Raw genomic sequence first — 22479 nt, 5'->3', positions numbered from 1 at the left:
ACACTACTCCTTCCTTTGTATATTTCAATTCTGGGAATTATACAATGGATTGTTGTCTGTATTCTATCCTTTTCCTCTTCAATTTCCTACCCCTCTCACATTGCTCCCCACTGTCCTCTCTTGCAGTACACATTTACTGCTATTTATTTCGCTGGGCTTTGAAAGTCTTTAAAGAGAATTATAGTATTTTCATTCTCCATGGACTATGACATTTCAGATAATTCATTTGTACCTCCTTGCATCCCGTAAGTGGAATTGCTGGATAATAGGTAGCTCTCTATTCAGTTTTGTGAGCAACTTCCATAGTTTTTTCCAAAGTGATTGAACAAGATTACAGTCTCACCAAAAATGAAATAGAGTTTCCTTTGGGCCACAGCCATATCAGTATCTGTGATTGTTCATTTTTTCATAATGAAATTGTAACAGGGTTGAGATGAGTCTCAGTGTTGTTTGGATTTGCATTTCTTTTATGCAGAGAGATGTGTCTATTTGTTATTCTTACTTCTTTTTAGAAGTTATCTTTAAGTAATTAACCATATATTAATTGGGTTTTTCTTTTTTGAGTGTTTATTGTTGTTGGGTTTAACTTTTTCATTTCTAAATATGGGTTAGTTATGAAAACCCTTGTCTGATGATTAGCTAGTAAAATTCTTCTTCCATTCTGTTCTCTTTCTATATATCCTGCTAACTTTTCCTTTGCCATGACGAAACTTTTCAGTTTGATGCAATTCTATTGATTCAGATAGAATAATATTACGCCATTCATAAGGAAATGGAAAGACTTAGAACAAACATATTAAGTGAAGAAAGATACACTCAAAGAAATATAGGTTGCCTGATTTCCCTCACTTGTTTTATTAGAATGTGCCTCTAATTCTACAAGTAAACACACTTGGATGGTAAAAGAGAAAACATTACACTTGCACATGATAAATTATATGGGATTTTATACATGTATACAGTGAGATCAAAGAAGGATGCCCTTTGTAGAGGATCACAAAAGCTCAATAGTTACATGAATATTATCATATAAAATAATGTTCATCAAAATGATCTCCAATAAATGATAATGAAAGATTTTTTTATTGGTTTGCTTTTTCCTCCTTTCTTCTGACGCTGGTTTTTCTTTCTGCACCTTTGGTCTTATATGTAAGATTTCAAAGGGCAAGGGGGAGCAGAAATGGTGGGACAAAGGGTGAACAAATGCAGCAGTGCTACTCAATAGACACTACATTAAAAATGAACTATACAACTTATAGGGGAAGGAGGTTGAAAGGGAAAAGCTGGGAGAACATTAAGGAAGAGGTGACACTTCAAAAAGAAATGTGCTCATTATCTGACTTATGTAATTGTAACCCTTCGGTACATCATCTTTAAAAATTAAAAATGGACCTCATAAACAGGCCAGAGTAGCTATACTAATAATAGATAAAATAGGCTTTAAATTAAAAGTGGTATGAAGGTAAAAAGAGACAAAGGAAGACATTACATATTGGTAAAGAAAACTATCCATTAGGAGGATATAACAATTCTAAATATCAATGCCATGAATCCTAGAGCTCCCAAATTTATCAGACAAATACTACTTACCCTAAAAACATGTATACCTCCAAACACATTGTTGGTTGCTGGAACACATCATTCTTACCTCTGGACAGGCCAGCCAGGTAAAAACTTAGCAAAAAAACTTCAGTGCTAAATAACTGTATTGGCAAACCATACCTAACAGATATCTACAGAATATTTCATCTAGCAGTGTCACAATATATATTCCTTTCAGCAGCCCACAGAACGTTCTCCAAAATAGATCATATCTTAGATCACAAGGAAAATCTGTGAAAATTCAAAAAAAAGGAAATTACTCCTTGTACTCTGTCAGCCCATGATGGGACCAAATGAGATCTCGACATCAAAAGGCATCACAGAAAATTCTGAAACACAGAGACTGAATAACACATTGCTAAATCATCAGTGAGTTACTGATGAGATATGGAGGGAAGTTCCAACGTTTATAAAATTCAGTGGAAGTGAAACAGACAAAATGCTACCTCCTCTGGGATACAACAGCACTGGCAATACTCAAGGAAAATTTATATCTTTGAGTGTGTACATCAACAAATCAGAAGAATGTTGAATCAGCACTAGGAACTTGAAAAACAGGAACAAGCCAAAACAAAAACCAGTAGACAGAAATAATACAAATTAGAGTAAAGAAATAAATGAATCAGAGTCTCAAAAACCATACAGACAATCATAATTGACTTATCATCTAGTAGCTGACAACTTCTCCCAATGAGCTCACAACTTCTCCCAATGAATGTCAATGTATCTGTTTTCAGAGATAGACTCAACCAGCCCAAACCAGTGAACAAAGCAAACTATTAGGATTCTAAGAAACAACATTTTCTTGGCCTTTAAATAAATTTAGTCTGGTATTATTAAGGTGATTTATAGAGGGATTAAAATTACATGAGTCAGGTAATGAGTACATTTCTTTTTATAAAATGTCTTCAGTTCCCTCAATTGTTCCCAGTACTACCTTCCTGTCCCTACCCGTGTGTTAAATAGTTCACTTTTATCAATGTTCAATGAACTCCACTGCTGCAATTTTTCCCTAAAGCTCTGTGCTCACCCCTACCTTCCTGAAGACATACAATGAATATACCAGGCATGAGGTAAAGCCTATAGAATCATCACAAACTATAAACAATAACAATGAACACAAAACCAAAAAGGAGTTTTTTGTTTCCATATCACATACTTTGTTTCAGTATATATATTATATAAATATAATTATTTTTATTATAAAATCAATTCAGAAATTGAGGAGTGATAACGTAATTTTGCTTTCTATTTAATAATGCTTTATATTCTAACATTAAAGATGTAAGTAACACAATTGAAGTCCTATGAAATTTGAAGGTTTTGATTTAAAGTTATATTTTCAAAAATTCTAATAGTTCCATTTCGGCAACCAAAATGAAAAACAGGAATGTTTTATCCTCAAGAATGTCATTATTTCATGTGCAAAAAACTTCAATAAGTGTAATATTAATGTAGTGGAAATAAGAAATCAAATACTTATGCAATGCATCAATTCCATAGATTATGAGATGTATTGATAAAATTAAACTTGTTTTAAGTAGATTACTTAAGACATGAAGCAAGTGATAATTTTCTTTTCTAGGTGGAGTTGATATAGAAATCAAAGCCCAAAGATTAGAGAGTCCTGTGTGTTTGATGCATGGCAATTTACACATATGCTTGTCTCATCTCAAAGTTATTTTAAAATAACTGTGAACAGGAGTAGAATGAAAAGAATCACTCAAATGTTTACTTTTATTTTGTGACTAAATATGCCTTTTTATATGTATTTTATTTCAAAAATCTGGTAAATTTATTTAAGTCATACCAACAATAATGAAAAATAAACAGCCCCATGCTCCTTAAAAGACAATCAATAAAAAAAAGGAAATAACAAAGAAAAAAATGAACCTCGTTTTGCACGTGGTCTTTTATATTGTGGTGCTTTATAACTGTGGATTATATGACTATCTCATGAGTCTGGGCTTGAATCACTAGGGAGGGCTGCTGGAAGAAAATTTCAAAATCTAGAGCAGCTAACACAGCTGTGCAGTTGTTTGTGGGTTTCACTACAGAAGCAGCAGGGTATATGATGTACAAAGGAAATGATTCCAGTGTTTTACAGGCCAGAATGTGATGAAAAGCATACTTTCATCTTCTTAGATGAAATAAGAAGACCACACTTTAAAAGATTACTAAACGATCAGCCCTTTAAATAGCATTGCCATCTTTTAGGCACTCCAGATAAGTCAAGTCCTTCATCTCCCCACAAACATTGCTGCCATTCACAATCATTGCTAAGGTGAATATCCAGTTCTTTTTCACATTTCAAATGGTTTAGGAGCAATATAAACAATAATACAAGTTGTTGAGTAAAGTTAATTTAGAATCAGTAAACAAATCAGATTCAACTCTATAGCATAACCTTTAGGAAAAATGAATTAAGGAATATGGCATATCCTTTGTAATTTAATATTAGACATTAGGGCAAAATGCCAGAAACAGACTCTGCAAGAAGGAAAGAGAAGTCTTTGATATGATATATTAAAGTTTAACTAGGGGAAAGTAATTTTACCTAAAGTTTCTATTATATGATAACATATTTTTGTCTACTAATCAGAGAGACTCAAAAAGATTTTTAATTATGATATGAAAAATGCATCATCATGAATGAATGAAATCACGGAGTAGATGGCTCATTATTCTCATTATTTTGAAGGATCTGGTGTTTTTGTTTGTGTGGAAGTATGAATGTATTTTATGTCTGGGGAGGAAAGTTTGATTATTAGATCATTGTGTGATATCCAATGTCAGGAACCTAACATGAGTTAAAGTGGTAAATATGTATGTGTGTGTGTGTGTGTGTGTGTGTGTGTGTGTGTGTGTGTGTGTGTGTGTGTGTGTGTGTGTGTGTGAGTGTGTGTGTGTGTGTGTGTGTGTGTGTGTGTGTGTGTCTGTCATTCGTGGGGCTTGAACTCTGGGCCTGGGCGCTGTCCCTCAGCTCCACAGCTCAAGGCTAATGCTCTACCACTTGAGCCACGGTACCACTTCCAGAAGCTATTATTCTTGTCACGAAAGGACTTCACATTGACAGGTATAATTACAAGAAGTAAAACGACAAATATTCACAGTGGCACAAAAATCCCTTAGGTGCCTAGCAAGACAGCACGTTTTTCCAGACACTGCATGTGGTATGAGGGTTTTGCAAACAAAGCTACCATAGAAGATGTTGGACCCTAAACAAAACTGACAATTGCATAAACCCAGTCCTCTGTGACAGATTAAGCAAGGCTTATCTTGGAGATTCTTGTTAGGGACTTGATGAAAAATTTATAGTATAGTTGTTATTACAGAACTCTTTTACACCTGTCCCTCAGCCATTAACTATATTTAACATAGTTTCTTTTGCTATAACATATTTTTTTGGCTCAGGAAACTCTTTTTTGTTTGTGAAAACTTGGTTGTTCACAACATAGACATGAGTCTTTTAAACCTTTTGAAATTGCTGTTTGCATATAATTCTATGAGATATGCTACTTTTTGTCATTTCATAGGAATAAACTTACTTTGATTCAAACCTGGACAGCAGCTAGCTTGTTCTCCCTCCTAGAAATCCATCTGTGTAGATTTCTTTACATGTAAACAGACCCTCATTTACTTGCAAAAGTCTGTCAGTGAGTCAAACCTAATTCACCCAATGAGGTGAATTCCTTTCACATGCTTCCTTTACATTAAAAATACAAACAATTTTTACATTTTGTTGAACATTAAAAATGTTCAACAATGTGCATACTTTTTAATGTGTAGTGTGATTCCTATTTTCCATAATGTGAAACAAATAGAGAAATCAGTTTAAGATGTGAAAGAGCCTTTCAAACAGTCTTTGACCTTGAAAATTTTCCTGGGTATGAATTTTTGGAGAAATATCCCTTTTCAAAGATAAAGGACTCATTTTTTTATGTTGTGCTGGTACTCGGGTTTGAACTCCCGGCCTTGCGCACTACCTGTGTAAGGTCTGCTCGTGGATGGAGAGCAGATTCTATCCTACTTGCAGTAAAGTCTCCGCCCAATAACTTTGTTCCCTAGGCAACTGGCACACCTGGAAGATGTCACATCTGCATCTGCTGAGGTCACATCTGAATTTGATGTGGCCACACCTATCTTCACCCATCCCCTAGACAAGGCCTAGCCCATGCCCAGACGTGCTCTTTCCCAGGGTTTTCCTAAGTCTTTCCCAGGCCTTTCCCAGCCGACCAACATGGCCTGGTGCCAGTGGGATTGATGAATAAACCTACTCTTTACCTTAATACCACATTTGTGGTGTGGTTCTTACTCAGCAACATCTTTTTAAAAACATAACATAAATGGTGCCATTTGAACCCTGGAAAGGCTTAAAATCATGATAGGAGGTGGGATTCCTCTCCTTTTTTTTCTTTCTTTTGCTTGTTTTTCCATTTTTTGCTCTGAGGAATACTACAGTTCGGAAGGGCTTTTGGAAACTGGTCTGTCTACTGTGGACAAAGTGAATCAATTCCTTGCTGGCCTCTGCATCCACCTCCATGCTTGTACCTTTTGGTGAGTGAAATACTCTCTAAGGGTTCTCTGTCGCTCAGTCTCCCTCCAAATGTGGTTCCACGCTGAAGAACCTGCTAGGCCTTTAACTGAAAGCCCAGTCACGTCTGGAGCTGAGGGCACTTGACTCTGGTTGCTTTGCCACTTCCCCCTAGAGGGCTCAGTGGTAAGTTGTGGGGCCACTTCCATCCGATAAGCCCACCTTCACTCACTGATTACTTTTCTCTCCTACACCATTAATGGGGAACTGTGTGTAACTCCAGTGCCTTGAAACCCCTCTGAAATGCCTCCTGCACTCCCTGGATAGCCAGAGCACTTATTTTTTAGTCTCTTCTCAGATTTAGACAATTTTTGCCTCTGCAATGGTAAACGGTCAGAAGTCTGTTCACTTTCAGGATCTCTTTGCTCTCTGCTAATCATGTCCAACTTCGTGTATCTCTCCCTTTCTTTTCTACAACTTTTGGATTGTGCCCTGAAGTGTGTAATGAGAGTTGGGTCCCGACGACCTCCTCTAGCGTCCCTATCAAAGCTTAGCCAATCTAGGCTTCATCTATTTGTTCAGGCTTTCTTTGCATTTTTTCAGAAATTCACCATCGTGAGTTTGCCATCTTGGCCACATGGTGGGTTCAGGGTTTGTTCCTATCTGACCCACACCTTTCCACCAAGTTTACTACTCCTCCATCCATCTATTCTATTGTAACTTGCTATCAAGTTGCTCTTTTCTCAGACCCTGGTAACTGAGGCCCAAATATCTGATGTGCTTTGTTAGCAAAGATGTCTAAATATTAATGTAAAAAATTTTAGATTTTGAGTTTTGCCTTTTTGGTTTTGTGTTATGTATTCTAGTACTGACTACATGATTCTAAAATATTGGGTATATTTGTGCTAAGATTCTCACATCTAACGAGTTTTGTCATTGCAGGATATTACTTGGTCAATTCTTGGTAAGGACCAGGTAAACTCTACTTATTCTATTTGATCTCCATGTTATTTAATTGGAAATAATAAAGAGTTTTCGTGACAAAGATTGCAATTCAAAGCAAACTGGGGCTAAAAAAATCCCTAAGACTCCATCTCCCAACTAACCTGCAAAGAGCCATGCTGGAAGTATGGCTGAAGATTCTTAACTCTAACCAGCCAAACCCTGGAAGTGGTACTGTAACTCAAAATGGTAGAGCACTAGCCTTGAGCAGAAGTGATCAGGCACAGTGCCCAGGCCTTGAGTTCAAATCTCGATGAATACTCACTGAGACAAGTCATCCCAGAAACGAGCACCTAGACTCAGCCAGTCTGGGGAACAAGGGACTAGGGAGAGGAGTAAGAGGAGATGATGTCATATCAGCCATTTTGTGCCTGCCCTTTCAAAATTAACCAGAGCCAGGATGAATATAAGTAAGAAGCCTACCATTTAATGTTCATACCTGTTTACCTTTTAACTTTATGGGAATTCACATTCTTGCCTTTGTTACCTGAATCCTCCTCTACCTAATCACCAGATAGGGACATTTCTACCAACATTTTTCAGCCCCAAGTCCTTCCACGTTCCATTTATTTGCTCTCTAATAATTTCTTCCAGCCCCTCAATGCCTCATGAGACTTTCTCTAGACTTCATCCAAGAGACTTGCCTCTGCCAGACTTTAACAAAGGACTCACACTCACCAAGGGACAGCTGCAGCTCACTGCCTTCTCTGGGATGGGACCAAATTCCAGCCCTTTACCCCTAATTTCGACACACCTCGTCAGCAGGAATTAGCCAGAGAGGATCCACACCCTATTTCATGATTATTAAAAGGCTGGAATATAAGGTCTGCTTCTGGATAGAGAGCAGATTCCACCCTCCTCCAAGCAAAGTCTCCTCCCAGTACCTGCGTCACCTAGGCAACTGGCACTCCTGGAAAATATCACATCTGCATCTGCTGAGGTCATATCTGAAAGTGATGTGGCCACTCCTTTCTCCACCCATACCCTAGATAAGGCCTAGCCCAGCCCTAGATGCTCTCTTTCTCAGGTCTTTCCCAGGTCTTTCCCAGGACTTTCTCAGCCACATGGAGGTCCAACATGTCCTGGTGCCAGCGGGAATGATGAATAAACTTACCCCTTTCCTGAATACCTTGTGTTTGTGTGGTTCTTACTCAACCACTCTTTAAAAACCTAACAATCTGGGCTTTAATTCTCAATGCTTACTCTATACCTCCTGAAACACACTTTCACTTCTTCCTTTTACCACTAGTGGATTAAAGAATCTCTTAGGTTTATCTACTTGGAATAGCTTTGAGTTACAATTGCCAAATTTGAACCCACCTAGTATGGAGATTTAAGCCACTAGTGCTCTGCTAGAACTCACTTCTTAATAATAAATATTCACAAAAAGAGGAGAAAACATATTTGTTCAATTACGTATATATTGCCAGATAAACGAAATCACTTGCTACTGGAAGAAAAAAACAGAGAAGATAGAAATGAATATGGAGGAGAGAGACATAAAGAAAGAAGAAGGCAAGGGAGGGAAGTGATGGGATGGGAGGGGAAGGAAGGATAAAAGAGGAGGGGGGAGCTGAGTATAATTGTCTATTCCTCACCAAGGTATTGTTGAACAATCAGTGCCTTTGCATTTATGTAACCAAAGCTTTCTATTTTTGGTAGTACTAAGCTGAGATATAAAATACAAATTTACATGTAAAACCTGTTAGTGTGCTTACTCCTGTAGGAAGGAAGCCACAGTTAGGTTACTGTTACAGACAAGGCAAGAGTAAGCAGTTTAAGTGATTCTGAGAAACAATCATTGATATGCCAGAAATGCTCCCTTGTCCAAGTATTACTCTTATTCCCTGTTCCAGTCTTCCTTTCTAAAAGGATAGCAGAAACAGGGAGGCTGGGAAGGGATGGGAAGGGGAAACAAAGAAGGAGGCTACAATGCTTGATAAAAAATGTACTCATTATCTTGCCCATGTAATTGTAAACCCTCTGTACAGTATTTTCACAATTAAAAATTAAAAAAAAATAATAGCAGAAACAGAAGAGGAAGGGGATATCTGAGCAATGATCATCTTTCTATTTACCCTCATCTGTTTATCCTCATCCCCTGAAACAATAAAGCCAAAGGACACTGAACCTGAACTAGTAGGGGAAATGTGGGGGGGGGGATTTCATTCTAACTTAATGTGAAAGTTTTAAAATAATTGGGACAGCATTTCAAATATTGAAATAAAACTTTTTCAATTATTAATAAAAAGTAACTCGGAATTTATTGAAAATTTAGAAGACTACAGCACTCACTACATAGTGGATTCTGCATAATTAAAACAGACTCCTGTTTCTTTCATCAGAAATTGAAAATCGTCCCTAAACTTCCAATACTAGGTAAATTGTCCTCGATATTCACTTAAAATATGTGAATATAATGGAGAGCATAACTTTAAATTTAGACTGTTGAAGTGATATGTGATGGACATTCATGATGGATAGCATAATATTGAGAGCATGGAAATTATTTTCCTTCCATCTTCAGTGTGTAGAAAGTGAAAAAGCTCTATTTGATGGCCTTGAAGGTCCAATTCTAAATTTAGGACAGAAGGTGAATAGTAAAGGAGACCTATCTCAGGCATTCACAGATTGAAAATGTGGAGAAATAGCCTCATTTATGTAGGTCAAACATGGAAGTGAGGATGTGGCAAGCCCAAAGCCAAATGCCAAAGGAAGAGATATTTTACAAAATACCATGAAGTTGAAATAAGTCTTAAATAAGGAGCTGGACTTAAAGGGAGTAGGATAGAAGAATGGAGGGGGAAATGTTGGACTAATAGAGTCAGATCACTTAACATACATATGTGAGAATATAAGTAGGAAACTTGAAGGGATAGGTGGGGATGGGCAAAGGGAAGGAAAAAAAGTGGAAAGATTTACAATTATCCAGATGAGTTGTACAATGAAATGTACATACACTCTATTCCACACTGACATGATGGAGTGAAACCCCTTTGCAAAACTAGCTAAAGATTTTAAAAGATTGGTTTTAATATTAAGAGACCAGAAGCATAAACATTTAGAGATAAATAACAGGATAGCATTGACATATTGTTGACGCTTATGCTCTTTTCAATATACAAAATTTAATAAGTGTCAAGTCTGCTGCAAATGTAAATTTTACTGTGCCAATTCTTTTGCAAATTGCTTAAACTATAGAGAACCAAATTCCAATATCACATCACTTCAAATAAAAAAATCTTATAGACCTTTAGTTGTTTCTAAATGTCTTAAGGTAATGCATTGGAACTAATTTCACTTCAAATTTAAATTTAAATTTTAAAACAGTAAAGTCATTTAAAATCCTCTCACTTGGGCACAGGTATGGATAGATAACTGTTATGGGCTGAATCAGAATTATTCAGACGGTTGTAAATGGATGCTTACCTAGTTTTCTCTCCGCTGGATCACAGAATACTGACTATCCTACTTGGAAAAATTTAGCTTTCCCAGGTTTTCTGAATATATACACTCCATCAACATTTTCTTTTTTTTATTTTAATTTTTATTTTTTGTGAACATACTGTACAGAGGGGTTACAATTACATGGGCAAGATAATGAGTACATTTCTTATCAAGCATTGCAGCCTCCTCCTTTGTTCACCCTTCACATCCCTTCCCAGCCTCACCTCGCCCCCCACTCAATCCCGCCCCCGCAAAGTTTTAAAGTTCATTTTTGACATGATGACTTGTACTTCTCATAGTTGCATCGGATCCACCTGTATCCTTAAACGACTTGCTTTTCCCCATCTCCTCCACAAATTATACAGACATCAAATATAGTGAAAGCAGGGGTTGTACTGTGGGGGAGCGACCTACAAAGCAACAAAGAAATAATCTTATATATATGTTAGAAACAGTCACATGAAAGAAAAAAACATTTGAATACATATTTTAGGGTTCATTTCCCTAACATCACCTATCTGACCTGTTCTGCTTGACTCACACATATACTAGATATTGCACATAAGGGAAACCATGGGACCTATGTTTCTTTGGGCCTGGCTTACTCCATTAAATATAATATTTTCCAAGCCTTTCCATTTCTTAACAAATGGGGCTATGTCATTCTTTCTGATGGAGGCATAGAATTCCATTGTGTATATATGTCACATTCTCTTGATCCATTCATCTACTGAGGGGCATCTGGGTTGGTTCCATATCTTAGCTATGGTAAATAACGCTGCAATAAACATAGTTGTGCTAGTAGCTTTAGTGTGGTCGTGTTTGTAAACATTTGGGTAAATGCCCAAAAGTGGGATTGCTGGGTCATAGGGGAGCTCTATGTGAAGTCTTTTGAGGAACCTCCATACTGCTTTCCAAAGTGGTTGAACAAGTTTACACTCCCACCAACAATGAAGTAAGGTTCCCTTTTGTCCACATCCCCTCCAGCATCTGTTGTTGTTAGAGTTTTTGATTATAGACATTCTAGCTGGTGTGAGGTGGTATCTCAATGTTGTTTTGATTTGCATTTCTTTTATGGCTAGTGAGGTTGAGCATTTCTTCATGTATCTGTTGGCCATCCTTCTTCTTCAGAGAAGTTTCTCTTGAAGGCTTTAGCCCACTTATTTATTGGGCAGTTGTTTCTTTGACGATTTGTTGTTGGGGGATTTAATTTTTTGTGCTCTAAGTATATTTTAGATATGAGACACTTGTCCGTTGTATGGCTAGTGAAGATCTTTTCCCAATCTGTGGGCTTTCTTTTCATCTTACTAGCTATATCCCTTGCCATACAGAAGCTCTGCAACTTCATGAAATCCCATTTGTCCAAACTTTCTTTGATTTGTTGTGTTTCTGGGTCTCTATTAAGAAAATTTCGGCCTGAGCCAAGGAGGCCTAGGGTTTCTCCTATTGCATCCTGTAATGTTTTCAGTGTGTCTGCTTTGACTCCGAGGTCTTTGATCCATTTGTAGTTGATTCTGGTGCAGGTTGATATATAAGGATCTAGTTTTAGTGTTCTGCAAGTAGTTAACCAATTTTGCCAGCACCATTTACTGAAGAGGCTCTCTTTCTTCCATTCTGCTATTTTAGCTCCCTTATTGAAGATTAGCTGGCTATAGGTGTTTAGGTTCATTTCTGGGTTTTCAATTCTATTCCATTGGTCCTGAGGTCTGTTCTTAGGCCAGTACCAAGCTCTTTTGGTTACTATGGCTTTATAGTAGAGTTTGAAATTTGGTATTGATATTCCAGCAGCAATGTTATTTCCATTGAAGAGAGTTTTCTCTATTTGGGGTCTTCTATTGTTCCATATGATTTTTTGGATTGTCTTTTCTATTTCCTTGAAGAATGAAGTTGGAATTTTGATAGGTATTGCATTGAATTTATAGATATCCTTGGGAACTATTGCAATTTTCACGATGTTAATCTTTCCAATTCAGGAGCATGGGAGGTTTTGCCATTTTCTAAGTTCTGTTTGGATTTCCTGTTTCAAGATTTTAAAGTTTTCATCATAGAAGTCCTTCACTTCTTTGGTTTAGTTAATTAATAGGTATTTTATTTTTTGAGGGGCTATTACAAATGGAGTGACTTTGCTAATTTCAGCCACACTTTTCTCATTGTTGGCATACAGAAATGCCATTGATTTTGTGGGGTTAATTTTATACCCTGCTACTGTGCCAAAGTTTTGAATCAGCTTGAGTAATTTGGGAGTGGAGTCCGTGGGATTCTTTAAATACAAGATCATGTCATCTACAAAGAGGGAGAGTTTTATTTCTTCTGTCCCTATTTGGATCTGCTTTATGTTTTTGATCTTGTCTTATTGCTGTAGCTAGGCATTCTAATACTAGATTGAAGAGAAGTATAGAGAGTGGACATCCTTGTCTTGTTCCTGAGTTAAGAGGGAATGGCTTTAGTTTTTGACCATCATGTATAATGTTGGCTGTAGGTTTGTCATATACAGCTTTTATTGTATTGAGGAATGTTCCATGCATTCCTAATTTTTCCAAAACCTTCATCATAAAGGGGTGTTGGAGCTTGTCGAATGCTTTTTCTGCATCTATTGAGATAACCATGTGGTTCTTATTCTTGCTCCTGTTGATGTGATGAATAATATTAATTGATTTGCGTATATTGAACCAGCTTTGAATCCCTGAAATGAATCCTGTTTGATCGTGGTGTATGATTTTTTTGGATGAATTGTTGAAGTCGATTGGTCAAAATTTTGTTGAGAAGTTTTGCATCAATGTTCATCAAAGTAATTGGTCTATAGTTCTCTTTCTTTGATGAGTCCCTGCCTGGTTTTGGGATGAGGGTTATGATGGCTTCATAGAATGTGTTTGGTAGTGAACTTTCTCTTTCAATTTCATTGAAGAGTTGGAGGAGTATTGGTGTGAGCTTTGCTTTGAAGGCCTTGTATAATTCCGCTGTAAAACCATCTGGTCCTGGACTTTTCTTAGCTTGGAGGTCTCTTATTGCTCTTCCTTTTTCAATACTTGATGTGGGCCTGTTAAGATGGTTTAACTCATCTTGGTTTAGTTTGGGCATGTCAATATTTGCTAGGAAAAGGTCCATTTCTTTCAAGTTCTCAAACATATTAGCATAAAGTTTTGAGAAATATTCCCTTATAATGTTCTGAATCATGGTTTTTTCTGTGGTTATGTTTCCATTCTCATCTCTGAGTTTATTAATTTGGGTGTGTTCTCTCTTTTTCTGATAAGATTTGCTAAGGGTCTTTCAATTTTGTTAAGTTTTTCGAAGAACCAACTCTTTGTTTTTTTGATTCTTTCGATAGTTATTTTGGATATTAATTCATTTAATTCTGATTTTGTTTTAATTATTTCTTTCTGTCTACTGGATTGGGGTTTATCTTGCTGCTCTTTTTCAAGGAGGTTCAGATGTCTCATTAAATTGTTGGTTGCAGATCTCTCCAATTTGTTGATGTAGGAGATCAGAGCTATACACTTGCCTCTGAGTACTGCCTTTGCTGTGTCCCAGAGGAGCTGGTAATTTGTGTGTTCATTTTTGTTAAATAGCATGAACATTTGAATTTCCTTTCTAATCTCTTCCATGACCCACTCGTGATTCAGCAGTGTGTTGTTCAGCCTGCATGTGATACTGGACTATCCTTTTGCATGTTTGGGAATTTCTCTGCTAGGATCCTGTTAAACAAATTTCCTAGACCATTAACTTCTGTCTCTCGGTGCTCCTCTACACCCATTTTCTTCAGATTAGGCCTTCTGATGCTGTCTTCCAAATATTGAATAGATCTATCATATTTCTTTGACTTGTCTTGGATGGTTGTATGTTCTTTCTCTATAATATCTAGGCTATCTTTAATCCCCGAGATTCAATCTTCTGCATGGTCTAACCTGCTGTCAAGACTTTCTACTTCGTTTTTTATTTCTTTTCTTTCTAAATTGTCAGCTTTGATGGCTTCAAATACTTTATTGAAGCTTTGTTTTATATGTTGTATGGACTTCTTTAATTTGTTGTTCAGTGTTTATTCTCAATCACTTGGTTGATTTGTTATGGTTTCCTTGGACTCCCATTCCTTCTGTTGGTTTCCATTCAGGATTCCCTTTGTGGTTTCTCTGACTTCCTTCTGCTCTTTTTTAATGGATCCCATGAATGCCTTTAGTGATCTTTGTGTATTCTCATCTTGCTCTCTCAATTCCTGTATTACTCTTTGCTTAGCTTCCTCCCGTTCATGCCATTCTTGTAGTTCTCTTTGAGTGTTCTCATGCTCTTCAGGGCATTCCTGCCTTTCTCTTTGAGTATTCTCAAGCTGCTCATGCAAATCCTGTATCAGTTTTTCAGTAGCTTCCTCACGCTCATGATATTCCTGTATAAAGCTTTGGATTGTCTCCTCTCTGTCCCTATCACACTCATACAGAGTTCATTGTATATTTTCAATCTTTTCATTTATCATGTTTGCCAGCAGTGTTTGTAGAGCTATTTGGGAACTCTCCTCTGGATTATTCATTATCTGTTCTGTCCCCTGATTATCATGAGTGGGAGTGGAGTTACCCTGACTTACCATTTTTCTTGTCGTTTTCCGGCTTACTCTAGCCATTTGGGATGAAAGTAACACCAGTTCTGTGCTAGAACACTAACTTAAGGCAAGCATCAACCAAAGTCTGAATTTGCACAATCAATAGTATGCAGATAAAATCTATTGTAACAGATACCTCTATTCAACATAAAACAACTATATATTAACGGGCTACGAACCGCAAAGAATAATTTGGTAAACCAGAAATTATTAGGTTAGGGGGAGACGTGGGTAAAAAATAGGAATAGAGTGATTTGGGAAGGGACAGGGAGAGTTAACTTAACTAAGTCCTAGTCTCAAAGCAGGAAATAGGTTAGATAGGATGAAAGTAGAGAGAGAGAAAACAAGAAGAATGGAAAGGGGAAAAAAGACACCAGAAAAAATAGAAAAATAAAAGTTAATAATATGCAGGTTCAAGAACAATCTATTCAAAGAACATGAATATATTGAGAGAAGGGGAGGGATATATAGGAAATGTGAAAAAACTTAAAAATAAAAATACTTAAAATATTATATAGGTATAAAGAGGTAGTACTGCTATTAAGGAATTTAAGTCTCAGAAGTTTTGAATTGAGTAATAAATTTGTGGATTAAGTGTGTACACAATGGGGGATAGGGTCTAATAGTCAAATATGGGTTTATCTGAGGATATGCAGAACAACAATTAAGTCCCATAAAGAAGAACAAAAGAGATGACAAGGTGAGAAGGATAAGGAAGAAAGAAAAAAAAGATCAGAAGTTCAGTCTAGCTAAGCAAAAAACAAAAAGAATATTTTTTTAAAAGAAGGAAAAAAAAAACAAAGAAAAATGCACACACACATGTATCCCTAAAATAAAGATTATAAGGGGGAAAAAGTTACTAGAAAACATTTTTTTTTTAAAGTCAAAATTTAAAATTAAAAAAATTTTAGAAAAGAAAAATAATTTTGTGAAAATTATATAAAAAAAAAGAAGAGAAAAAAAAGTTCTTTGATTTATTGTGGGAGGGTTCGGAAAAATCCTGTATCTCCCTTGTGCCTGTCATCAGCCTCTGATTGGAGTCTCTGGTCTGCTTGTGGTCCTGTGGCTTGGTTGGTTTCTTAAGTCAGTTTGTTTGGACAGGCAGAAAAATGCTCTGCTTTACCCAGGATTTTTTGATCTTCCTCCCAAGTTAGTTCAAGGGGAGGGAGGTGTGCTTTGAGTATCACAAAAGAGGGAGATGGCTTTTTCCTCAAGTTTGGAGATGCTATGATGAGGCTATGTTCTGGGTAGAGTTGAGATCTTTCAGCAAACAGTAGCTTTTCCCGGGGCCTACTTTGTGAGAAACTCACAGATCCCGGCCTGGAGCCACTCTCAAGGTTTCTGTTTAGTGAATTTCAGTTGATTGTCGAGGCTGCTAAAGGGAGGGGCAGCCTGTGGCTCTGATTACCCGATAAAGAAAGCCACTCCTAGGGCTAGCGCCCGAACTGGGTGCCTTTTCCCTGAGTAGAGCTGAGTCTGGCAGGTCACGCCGCCGTTAAGTTATTGTGACCTGTTAAATGACCCTAGTTTTATTCTAAGGCCTGAGTTGGAGCTGGCAGCTCTGCTGAGCTTTGTCGATATACAAGATGGAGATCTCTGGTACTGGGGGGAGGGGTGGCCTTCCCTCCTCTGCTCCCTTAGAAGGAGTGAGGAAGTCAGGTTTCTACTCACGCTGAGTCTTGGTTCCTGGGTCATCTATGGTCTGCGAACTGCAGGATGAAGATGTCTGCTCCTTGTCGGTTCTTGCTGGTGTTGAGTAGAATCCGCTCGCCCTCCACGTCTGGCTCTTTCGTCCCTGTTATGCCTCCAGCTTCTCCTTGGCCATCTTCCTGGATCCCCGTCCACGACTTTTTTTTCCCCATCCCTCCACAAATTATACCAACATCAAATATAGTGAAAGAAGGGGTTATACTGTGGGGGAGGGACATACAAAGCTACAAAGAAATAATCTTATAAATGAAAGAAAACCAATTAAATACTTATCTAAGGATTCTTTTTCCTAACATCACATTATCTCACTTTTCCTGCTTGACTCATACATATACTAGATATTGCAAATAAGGGAATCCATTGCACCTTTGTGTATTTGGGCTTGGCTTACTTCACTTAATATAATTTTTTCCAAGCCTTTCCATTTCCTAACAAATGGGGAAATATCATTCTTTCTGATGGAGGCATAGAATTCCATTGTGTATATAGACATGACAGAAAGGTGAGGGAAAACCTTTTACTCTTCAGTGAGGTTGTGGCTTGTGTTTCACAAAGTGTTATGAAAGCTCTCCATGAGAAATCTAGCAGCTCTATTTCTAAAAAGTACTTGCATGCTTACACTTTCTGTTAATGTCTCAATTCAAGTACTTCTCCTTGGAGTTCAGTACTATTCAATTATTCTGTGTCAGCTTTTTGTTACATTTTGCAGACCAGTCTTGCTGATGAAATTTGTGCTTCCAATTCCATCCACAAAATGCAGACAAAAATTATATGAAAAAATTTGTATCTGTTGACAGTGCATATACTTTTATTTTTTATTACAAACATAGAATGTAGTACAAATTTTCATAGCAATTACACTGCACCTGCACTAGGTTGTGGGCAGATTCTAATGTAAATAATATACTGTGTTCATGTAGAGTAGTTGAGTATCTGATGTTTTAATATGCCTGTGGTCCTAAAACCAATACCTTACTGATATTGAGTGACAAATACAACTTCCTATACGTACAAAAGTTTTCCTTGCATCTTTTTAATATATATACATATATATAGATAGATATTTATATTGTAAAGAAACTGTACAGAGGGGTTACAATTACATAAGTAAGGTAATGAGTACAATTTTTTTCTTTACTATTGGTCATTGGCTTGAACTCTAGGCCTGAGCACGGTCCCTCAACTCTTCAGCTCAAGGCTCTCGCTCTACTACTTGAGCTACAGTGCCACTTCCGATTCTCTGGTGGTTTATTGGAGATAAGAGTTTTACGGACTTTCCTTCCCTGGCTGGCTTTGAACCACAATCCTCACACCTCAGCCTCCTGAGTAGTTAGGATTACAGGCATGAGCCACCAGCACCTGGCATGAGTCCAGTTCTTATTGAGCATTTTTACCCCATCCTTTTTTTCCCCTACCATCCCTTCTCTTCACACCTCCTCAACTCATCCCTCCACCCACTCTCTGATAAAGTGTCTTATTATTACATTATTACATTATTATCTCATTATTACAATGGGTCACCCGGAATCTTATCTTTGTATATTAAATGAAGAAATGCTGGCTTGATTTATGCTGATTCTACTTGTGTAGACACAAGTAAAATCAGTCACCAAGTCCAAGAGCATATAAATGAAATGGACACCTTTTTTGTCAGTTGGTTTAGTTGTGTTCTACACATTTATTGACAGGTTACAAATTATTCTCAAACTTTAATATATTAAAAATAATCTCTTCGTTTCTTATTTTCTTGGCCAGAAAATCAGCAAGACCTCAGTCAGCATTTCTCTCATAGGAATTTTCACATGAGTTGGTTACCTGTTGACCTGAGGTCCAGTTTTATCAGGACTTACTAATCTGCTTAGGAATTGATGCTGGCTGTTGGAAAAGAGCTCAAAGAAGGATGCCATTTAAAGGCTTATAATTTTATTCTTTACCATGATATTCTCCTGCTACTTTGGTTGTTGAGAGTGTGTATAAGAGCAAGCATTCCTTGGGGATCAGGGAGACACTATATGATCTTTACATACTGATATTTCCGAGCAACTTGCTATCACGTATACTGCATTTTGCAAGTCCAATCTGTCAAAACCTACCAGTTTTAAGAGATAAGAGGAGTGGTAAAAGAACTCTTAGAGACAAATACATCTTGAACATATTTTGTTCCAAGCATCCCATCTAAGGCATTTTCAGCAACTAATGAAACTTGCGTTGGCTATAATTATGTATCTTTCTCCATGTGTGCATGTATACATGTGTATATGTATATGTGAATTTGTGTGTATACTAACATATATGTGTACTATATAAGGGCATATACACATATATGCATATATAAATAAATATACATATACAAATATATATGCATATATATTTTTGTTCAGTGACTTAATCTATAGTTCCCAGAACATTGTCATTCTCACAAAGTGTTCATGATAAACTGCTCTGAAGACCTGTGCTCTATTGTACTCACTTCCACCATTACATTCTTTTTCATCCCTGTGAACAACTTCGGTCTATTTTCCATAGGAGAGCTTTGTTTTCATTACATGTAGTTACAAACAGATAATCAAAGACAAAAGTTGTTTGTGAAAGAAAAAGAACTTTTAGGTCATAGGTTAAAATATCTTTTTGGGGGGGAGGGGTCCAGTCTTGGTGCCTGAAGTCTGGGCCTGGGAACTGTCCCTCAGCTCTTCATCTCAAGGCTAGCGCTCTACCACTTGAGCCACAGCACCACTTCTGGCTTTTTTTCTTTTTGCTTATGTGCTGCTGAGGAATCGAACCCAGGGCCTCATGCATGCAAGGCAAGCGCTCTACCACTGAACCACTTTCCCAGCCCAAGTTAAAATATCATATCCATCCAAATGATTCTTATGAGATGAAATTTTTAATAGTAGTAAACGTGAAAAGGAATTCCTAGACCTGTTGTTTTGCCATTTAGAATGTCAAAGAAAAATATCATGTCACTCATAATTCTTCAAGAATGCAAGGGAAAATGTTAGTCCCCATCATGTTCCCACAAAGCCAGTGGATCCTCAAGGATAATAGTAGACCAGCGGAAATTCTATGTAGCAGACATGGAGCATGGAGCACGAAAGAGAAAGAGAGGAAATGAGAGAGTGTGAAAGAGGGAGAAATATCATGATACTGAAAGTGCATAACAGATAAAAAAGAGCTGTACGAGAATATTCATACTGTTATCTTTAGACTCTACATTTACATTTGAAGGTATTTGATGTATGATAATCCCTCAACCCAAAATATAAAATGATTTTAATAAAAATTAAAAATGACTCAGAAGTAATTGAAAATGCTAACACAATTTCACATTAGCAAATTCTCAGAGATATTTCATGACTTTAAAAGAATGAAGTGGCTGGGGTTAGTATAAATTTACAAGTATAACAATACACAAAAATATGAAAAGATATTCATATATTTCATTATATAACCCAAAGCAGAAAGAAAATGTTGTTTAGATGAATCTTTAAAACCCAGTCTATCAGGAGCTGGGACGGTGGCTGTTGTAGAGTGCCTGCTTGCATGCATGAGGCCCTAGGTTTGATTCCTCAGCATCACATAAGTAGAAAAAGACGGAAGTGTTTCTGTGGCTCAAGTGGTGGCACTAGCCTTGAGCTGAGGTACAGCAACCAGGCCCCAGAGTTCAACCCCATGGCCAACAAAATCAAAGTAAAAAACAAAACAAAACCTAGTCTCTCACTTTTGTGACCTCAACTCTGTATTATCACTGCTTCAGCCTAGGGCTAGGATTTTAAGTGTGGACATTTATCATCCCTCCTGATTCTGACTGTACTTGATAATTTTTAATCAATATTTTGTTCTTAATTTTGCTTTTTGTAAATTCACACGCAACTATAAAAAATGGTTTGGCCATCCCAGTAACCTTCTCAAAGTACCTCCTGATGATGAATAACAAAAGGTTTTACTATTTTACAAGGGAAATAATACTACAAATAAAGAAACACAATAAATAAATATTAATGATTAATAAAATAAAATACCAAAGAATTACCAATGTTTTCAGTATTTGAAGTGTACTTCCATATTTGATTTTACTATTCTCACATTCCTGTACATTTAACACTGAATAAGATTATGATGTTCAATAAGAGTTTTATAGGCTATGTGTAGTTTTTAAAGTTACCCACTAAGATTGCTTTTTATGACTCATCTCATCATTTGTATATGTATATGTATATGGTTTATATCATCATTTGTTCCTCACTAACATATAAAGTAAGGAAGCCCTAAAGTTTTAAGAGAAACTGTGCAGTTAACAAAGTCTTAACTCTTCACTCTGCTTCTTTACACTAAGCCTTTGCAACATCTCATTAGTAATGTTTTTATAAACTCTGAAATGTACTTTTTAGTAGCATATGTCTGCTACCATAAATCTTAAATATTTATAGAAAAGTTGTATGACCTGACAAACAGTCCTAATTTTGGCCTATATAAGCAAATTTCCAAAATTAAATATATTTAAAACATTAAAACTTTAAAAATACTTTAACACTTGCCGCAGTGTTCATTATGACAGGTGCCTTATACAGAATAATTGAATTCGTCCTCCTACACATCTCTTTTTTTATTTTTATTTTTTGTGAACATACTGTACAGAGGGGTTACATTTACATGGGCAAGATAATGAGTAAGTACATTTCTTATGAAGCATTGCAGCCTCCTCCTTTGTTTACCCTTCACATCCCTTCCCAGCCTTCCTCCGCCCCCCCACCCAATTCCACCCCCCCTCCCCCGATCCTACACATCTCTTGAACAACAATATCTGGGATTATTTTGTTTTTGACATGTCAATCTTGGCTATTCTTAAATGTGTGCTTATGTAAGAAGTACATGGTTCTAAAATTTCACGAGAATTCTTCAAAACTTACTTTTCTTTGAATTGTCTAGTTCAAGAAAATCAATTACACTTTATATATAAAAAAAGCTCTGTGCTCAATTCAGCAGCACATACACTAAAATTGGAGCAGTACAGAGTAGATTAACATGGCCCCTGCGCAAGGTTGATATGCAAATTCTTGAATCATTCCATATTTTTACAACTAAAGATGCTGGAGAGGATGTGGCCACAAGGGAACCTTACTTGATTCTTGGTGGGAGTGTTAACTTATTCAACCACTTTGGAAAGCAGTATGGAGGCTCATCAAAAGACTCCATATAAAGCTCCCCTATGATCCAGCAATCACACTTTTGGGGATTTATCCAAATGATCACAAAGAAGACCATACTAAAACTACCAGAACAACTATGTTTACTGCAGCATTGTTAGCAATAGCTAATATATGGAGCCCACCCAGATGGCCCACAGAAGATGAATGGATCATGAAAATGTGGTATATATTCACAATGAAATTCTATGCCTCCATGAGAAAGAATGGCATCGCCCAATTTGTTAAGAATTGGAAAGACTTGAAAAAAATTTATTAATTGAAGTAAGCCAAGTCCAAAGAAACATAGGTCCAAAGGTTTCCCTTATTTTCAACAGCTAATATATGTCTGGGATAAGCGGAAGCTATGTGCATATCAGATAAGATGATATTACAGGAACTGAACAAGACAAGTG

At 36.9% G+C, this 22479-nt stretch overlaps 1 non-coding gene across 1 annotated transcript; it reads left to right on the top strand.

Moving 5' to 3' along the window:
* Positions 1-21847: 21847 nt before the first annotated feature.
* On the top strand, positions 21848-21954 carry LOC138811466 (U6 spliceosomal RNA). Its single transcript, XR_011367407.1, has one exon. It is a non-coding gene; the product is annotated as a U6 spliceosomal RNA (small nuclear RNA).
* The last annotated feature ends 525 nt before the right edge of the window (positions 21955-22479 follow it).

Source organism: Dipodomys merriami, unplaced genomic scaffold (assembly GCF_024711535.1).
Source record: "Dipodomys merriami isolate MVZ:Mamm:240054 unplaced genomic scaffold, mDipMer1.0.p SCAF_53, whole genome shotgun sequence".
Classification (NCBI taxonomy): Eukaryota; Metazoa; Chordata; class Mammalia; order Rodentia; family Heteromyidae; genus Dipodomys; species Dipodomys merriami.
This window is presented reverse-complemented; position numbering and strand designations above follow the sequence as displayed.